At 45.2% G+C, this 7,196-nt stretch overlaps 1 long non-coding RNA gene across 1 annotated transcript in view; it reads right to left on the reverse strand.

The window, feature by feature from the left end:
* Nucleotides 1–3,192, reverse strand: part of LOC149462318 (uncharacterized) — a 58,293-nt gene extending 55,101 nt beyond the window's left edge. Inside the window, exon 1 of the long non-coding RNA XR_016312673.1 lies at nucleotides 3,064–3,192. This is a non-coding gene — a long non-coding RNA (uncharacterized LOC149462318). The remainder of the gene's footprint in view (nucleotides 1–3,063) is intronic.
* Nucleotides 3,193–7,196: the final 4,004 nt, after the last annotated feature.

Raw genomic sequence — 7,196 nt, forward strand, 5'->3', positions numbered from 1 at the left:
ATGAAGGGTTGCCTTCAAAACATCCATTTTGTACAATTGTCATGTGATCTGCTGTGATTGGCCACAGCGATCACATGGTACGGACTGCAGCTGGTATACTGATTGGCCATCTGCTGTGTCCAGTGGACACAGATTGTGCCTCAGCACAGCTCGTGGAGTGCACACGAGGCGCATTCCGGGGAGGATGTCACATCTCTTAGATTGTAAGCTCCAAGGAGCAGGGCCCTCCGAAACCTCTTGTATTGAACTGTATTGTCTCCCTTTATATTGTAAAGCGCCGAGCAAACTGTTGGCGCCATATAATTCCTGTATAATAATAATAATAATAATGATGTGCACCCAGAACGACGAGTGTCCAGCCCAGCCATCATTTGATAATCAGCTGGGTGGGAACTGGTTAAAGCGGTAACTAAAAAAAAAAAAAAAATGGAAGTTCTGCTCATTCTTCTCCCCACTCTTCTACTTTTTTTTGTGGGGATGGGGGGGGGGGGGGGGGAAAGTGTGGACCTAGTTTTGACAGGTACCCACACTCTACTTCTGCTGGATTGACTAGGCGGTTTCCACCGGAAATTCACCCCCCCTCCCTGTCCACATGTCAAGTCCCAGAAGGCTGCAGGACCATTCAAACAGCACGTCATGGCTCACGCATGCGCAGTAGGGAGCTGACTTAATTGACCTAATTAAGGAAAATTAAAATATTCACAATTAGATTTGTAAAATTCATCTGATTTAATCTGTGAACCAATTTGCTCACCTCTACACAGATGGAGCATGTTTATAGAAGAACTCTGGCTTACATCTAACCTGGTGGTATAACATAAAATTTGAACCTACAAAAACTTCAACCACCTTTCAAAACACAGCTTTTGGTAATAACCGTCATATCGATGGATTACAAATATAAGAAGCTGTGTGTGGCTACTCCTCCTCCTAAGGCTGGCCATAGATTATCCAATTTTCTTGAGATTTTTGCTTTAGATTTACCAAAAACCATATAATAATTAGGAGGTCAAACCTAACAACACTTTCAATTGTATCCAATTAGGAAGGCTCTTGCACTACATAATTGAAGGAAATTGGGAAGAAATTGGACAGAAAATTGTATAGTGTATGGCCAGCCTTGGCATAGATGGAGGTATGAATAACAGAGGTCTGAATCAGTGAAAAGGCTGATCTTCTGTCTTACAACAGGAGCTAGAGGGGAAGGACACACAAAGTTTTTTTGGTGTCAGGCACCCAAGACCAATAATTTGGTGCATTGAAAATTGGCACAAAAGCACATGATATCTGCACCGCTAGCATGACAATAACAGTATGGTATAAAGCTCGCTTTAGTATGTTGGGGATTATGTTGATGGCAAAGGTCTATTCCATTACTTTTATAGGTGTAATAAATTACAGTTTTTAAATTAGTTGTGAACATACAAAGTTATAGACACTTTAGAATACAACTATGTAGGCACCATAACTGCATTTGCTTAGATTCAGAAATGGCATTTCTTAACTTTTTTTAGAAAGGTTAACATGTTCTGTCATGTGACCATGCATCTTCTTCCGGATAACAAGGAGTGGGGTTACAGGACATGGTGCAGACACACAGGGGTTGATTTAATAAACCTGGGAGCGTGCAATATCTGGTGCAGCTCTGCATAGAAACCGATCAGCTTCCAGGTTTTTTTTTTCGTCAAAGCAAATTGAACAAGCTGAAGTTTGAAGCCGATTGGCTACCATGCACAGCTGCACCAGATTTTGCACTATCCACTTTTAGTAAATCAACTCCACAAAGTGCCTGTATCCCATAGTCCATTCAGCTTTAGGCATGATGCAGGCTGCGATTGAGCAGGGGGGCGTGTTCAAGAGGCAGGCTGCGATTGGGAGGAGGGTGCGTACCTGAGGCAGGCTGCGATTGGGAGGAGGGTGCGTACCTGAGGCAGGCTGCGATTGGGAGGAGGGTGCGTACCTGAGGCAGGCTGCGATTGGGAGGAGGGTGCGTACCTGAGGCAGGCTGCGATTGGGAGGAGGGTGCGTACCTGAGGCAGGCTGCGATTGGGAGGAGGGTGCGTACCTGAGGCAGGCTGCGATTGGGAGGAGGGTGCGTACCTGAGGCAGGCTGCGATTGGGAGGAGGGTGCGTACCTGAGGCAGGCTGCGATTGGGAGGAGGGTGCGTACCTGAGGCAGGCGGCGATTGGGAGGAGGGTGTGTACCTGAGGCAGGCGGTGATTGGAATGGGGGTGTGGTGGCAAAACTACCCAATACAGGCATGTTGTGTGTCTGCACAGTGTCCTGTACCTCTGAATGACCAAAGGATGTAAACTGAACACTAACAAAGATCAGCTTCAATTCTTTGTGGGGTTAGTTTAGAACAAGGAAGAAAGGTGACTGGCAGGGTCAACAAAGTACAACAGATGGAAGAAGTACATAAAAATGATAGTGACTATGATTTACAAAATACGCATACTGTATATGAAAAACACAGAAAAAAAAAATACATATTTAGGGTAACATGCACTTTAAGTGTTCACATGTGATGAACAGCCAAGCCAATTTTCAGCAGCCAAAAACAAACACTCTTGTCAAATACTGCGCTGTGTTTTTGCTCCAACAATGGGAGCTTTTTTCTCTGCATATTAACAACAATCTCCTGATTTTCATTTAGGTCGGCATTCTGTCTTAAACGTGCATCTGAAGCAACTGATGAACGAACCAATGCCATGCTCGGTAATGCCATGCTCGGTAATGCCATGCTCGGTAATGCCATGCTCGGCTGCTGCAACAATTCATGGGTTAATCCAGCTCATCACAAAGTAACAGGAGTCTAGACTCTGATGTCTGTGACAGGTGACACTCCTGCCCCCCATTGGCTTTGTACAGCTAGAGGTACAGTGTTTCTTCATGTCGAGTCAAATACGCTGGTTACAGCTCCTTACAGCTGCGTTTGGATCGTAAGCTCAGTGGGTCAGCGGCACTCTGTTTAGGCAACTTCACACATTCCTGTAAACTCCTGCAGCCCCCCCTCATCTGAATGGCAAAAGTGCAGCTGTAATGAAAAGAGAGACACCTACCTGCCAGGCGTGCTCATCCAAGAGGCAGCAGAGGGAACAGCTGGGACGCCACTGTCAGGGATGACCAGGCCTCGCTGCCAGGCACCCAGACAAGCTCTCTCTCTCTCTGGAGCTCCAGACTCACAGCTACAAAGAGCGGCAGCAGGAAGTAATTCCAGCACATGGACTTTCTCTGACCTCACCCTCCATGGCAACAGGGAATTTAAAGGGACAGCTTTCCCCATCCTGTTCTGGGACAAAACAAAATGTGATCAAATTTATTTGTCTGGTTGGTGGTCTGTTAAAACATCGACCAACAGGAGAAAGAAAATAGGCTCACAGTCTACAGCTAATCAAAAGCATAGGACAGGAGGTCTAGAGACGTGACATTTCTAGCACATATTAACGCTGGCATTGATTTCCCATATGCTCATTTTCAAATGATTGTTCTACACAAACAAAACTTTCCAGCATGGATTTAGTTTTTTTGTTGACAAAATTCAATGACTATGAAACAATATTTTTGTATCCTCTATTTACTGTAAAATTATACAAATAGCACTTTGCTTAAAGCGAAGCTCCACTCAAAAGGGGACGTTCCGCTTTAAGGACTGCTCCCCATTAAGGATTGGCACCTTTGGGGGGCGGAGCGAATTTGACAGGTACCCGCTCCCACTTCTGGACCAATCACCTAGGCGATCGGAAGGTGTCCTCCCTCCCTGTAGTCTTTTAGGACACGTGACAGGTCCCAGAAGACTACAGGACCATTCATGAAGTGCAGCGCTACTTGCGCATGCGCAGTGGGTACCCGGCTGTGAAGCCGCAAGCTATCACAGCTGGGTACCCACACTGAAGATGCCGGCCTCCTGGAATACAGGACGGCTGGTGAAACGGGCTGCAGGGGACACACCGCAGGAACGAGGGACAAGCAAGTGGCTGTTTTTTTTTTTTTTTTTTAAAAGTCAGCAGCTACAGTTATTGTAGCTGCTTTTATTTTTGATAGGGTGAGTGGAACTCCGCTTTAAAAGCAGAGTTCCACCCAAACGTGGAACTCCGCTTACCTGCCTCCTCCCCCCCTTCACTCGGGGGTGGAAGCAGGTACCTGGTTTTGACAGGTACCCGCTCCCACCTCCGTCTCAGTTCGCCGTGGCATTTCACAGGTCCCAGAGGAATGCAGCCCATTCACAAAGCGCATCACGCTTTGCACATGTGCAGTAGGAAAGTGGCTGTGAAGCCGCAAGGCTTCACTACAGTTTCCCTTAGTCAAGATGGCGGCGCCAGCAACTGCCAGTCGGTTGAAGAAGCAGCTTGGGGTGAGGAAATCACTAGAGCCCTGGACAGGAAAGTGTTCTAATATTAAAAGTCAGCAGCCACAGAATTTGTAGCTGACTTTTAATTTTTCCAATGCCGGTTTCATCAAAATTCAATACCAGGCACAAGGAGTTAGAATACTGGGAAAATTTAGATTTAATCTGGGATTATCAATGATCATATTGAAAAAGTTATGAGTCTGGCCAACACAAAAAACAGAAAAATGTTGTCAGCTGAAAATTTCCAGCTCTGCAGATTGATTTTCTGTTTTTTGCTAGTAGAACAAATGACATTTCTGTTTATCTGTAAAATTACTGGATGATCCAATATGGCTGCACATTTTGTGGAAGTATCAGTCTGATATCATCAGACACTGTCCTTTTTTAGGCTCGGTTCACACTGCTGCAGTATGATTTTGACCCGACTTTCAGTGCGATTATGTAGGGCTACTTGGATGCAACTTTGATAAGGTCTGTATAGTCTACAGGTCCAAAATTGCCCCAGAATTGTGCAAAAGTAGTACAGGAACCTTTGCTAACATCACTCTGTGCTGAGTCGCAATGATGTGAATGGACATTAGTAAAAACAATCATTTCCCTTCCACAAGTTGCATCTGAAAGTGCACTAGTGTGAACTAGACCTACAGGCCAGTTTACACCATGCCTGCACATGAATACCCTGTGCAAAATGCACTCCATTTGCAATCTGCAGCAGGTGTCTATACGACACCCCAAACGCACATCGCAAACACACTGCGTTTGCCTGCTCCGGATCACATGCTACTTTTGAAACATGCAATCCAGTGTGTTTTAAAAAGTAATGCATGCACTTCTTTTGGTGAGCTGCGATTTTAGCCCATTAAAATGAATGAGCTGAAATTGCACCACACAGGACCACATGCGAGTCACAGGAATGCACAATGCGTTCCCGTGCGATTCATGTGTGGACATGGTGTGATCCGGCCTATAAACATACAATACATACAATTATTTTGTCTAATGTTTCATTTGGGAAGAAGCTAATTTACCAGTCTGGTATGACTTGATTGGTCTAATACACTGGGAATTTGTTTTGCCCCAGCAATCTGGCACCCACAGTTTCATTTGTTTTCCAGATCTCTGTGACCAAACAAAAACTTCCTTTGATATTGATGAAAACACATGCAGTGTCAATGAAAGGTCAATTTCCACATTGGTTTTAGATCAGAAACTGGAATGGGATTTAAAAAAGTGAGTGTCTTATTATGGCAGTAGAAGACTGATGAACAGCTGCAAAACCACCAACAAGAACGTTAAGTGTATAGCTGGTATTGATGTGGACTTGACGCAAGCAATGGGCTCACTTTATTTGCAGCCCTACCAGCAGCATACAATATATTGCCAAATGTATTGGACCAGCCCTCCAAATCATTGAATTCAGGAGTTCCAATCACCTCCATGGCCACAGATGTATAAAATCAAGCACTGAGGCATGCAGACTGCTTCTACAAACATTTGTGAAAGAATGGGTCGCTCTCAAGAACTCAGGGAATTCAAGCGTGGTACCATGATAGTTGCCTCCTGTGCAATAAGTCCACCCGTGAAATTTCCTTGCTACTAAATATTCTATGGTCAACTGTTAGTGGTATTACAACAAAGTGGAAGCAACTAGGAACAACAGCAACTCAGCCACAAAGTGGTAGGCCACGTAAAATGACAGAGAGGAGTCAGTGCATGGTGAAGCGCACAGTCCGCAGAAGTAGTCAACTATCTGCAGAGTCAATAGCTAAAGACCTCAAAACTTTGTGTGGCCTTCAGATTAGCACAACAGTGCGTAGAGAGCTTCATGGAATGGTTTTCCATGGCCGAGCAGCTACCAAATGCGATGCAGTGGTACAAAGCACGCTGTCACTGGATTCTAGAGCAGAGGAGACGTGTTCTCTGGAGTGACGAATCAAGCTTCTCTGTCTGGCAATCCGATGGATGTGTCTGGGTTGGATTATTGCCAGGAGAATGGTACTTTCCTGACTGCATTGTGCACCAAGTGTAAAGTTTGGTGGAAGGTGGATTATGGTGTGGGGTTGTTCTTTAGGGGTTGGGCTTGGCCCCTTAGTCGCAGTGAAGGGAACTCTTAAGGCGTCCACATACCAATAAATTTTGGACAATTTCATGGTCCCAACTTTGTGGGAACAATTTGGGGATGGCCCCTCCTGTTCCATCATGACTTCGCACCAGTGTACAAAGCAAGGTCCATAAAACACGGATGATCAAGTCTGGGGTGGAGGAACTTGACCTCAACCCAACAGAACACCTTTGGAATGAATTAGAGTGGAGACTGCAAGCCAGGCCTTCTCATCCGACATCAGTGCCTGACCTCACAAATGCGTTTCTAGAAGAATGGTCAAACATTCCCATAGACACACGCTTAAACCTTGTGGACAGCCTTCCCAGAAGAGTTGAAACTGTTATAGCTGCAAAGGGTGGGTCAAATCAATATTGAACCCTACGGACTAAGACTGGGATGCCATTAAAGTTCATGTGCATGTAAAGGCAGATGTCCCAATACTTTTGGCAAGATAGTATATACTCATCTATCTTTTGTTCACCCTTGATGTCTGAACAAAGTGGAGGAGAAGAGAGATGGAATTTACACTGGGTAAAACGACAGTGTTGGATGTCTATGCAGTCAGGCACAAGTGCTATCAGGGAGGAAAGGGAAGAAAATCCAGCCACAGGTGGATCAAATTCGGCCAGTTCAGCAGAAACTTTCCAAATTTCGATCCAGTTATAGACAGTGTGGTTGACTTCAGTACAATCTATTGATCGACTTTAGTAAAACCAGCCTGTCTTCCCGCCCCCCTCACA

This window comes from Staurois parvus, unplaced genomic scaffold (assembly GCF_062004578.1).
Source record: "Staurois parvus isolate SC_StPar_1 unplaced genomic scaffold, SC_StPar_1.0 ptg000176l, whole genome shotgun sequence".
Lineage (NCBI taxonomy): Eukaryota > Metazoa > Chordata > Amphibia > Anura > Ranidae > Staurois > Staurois parvus.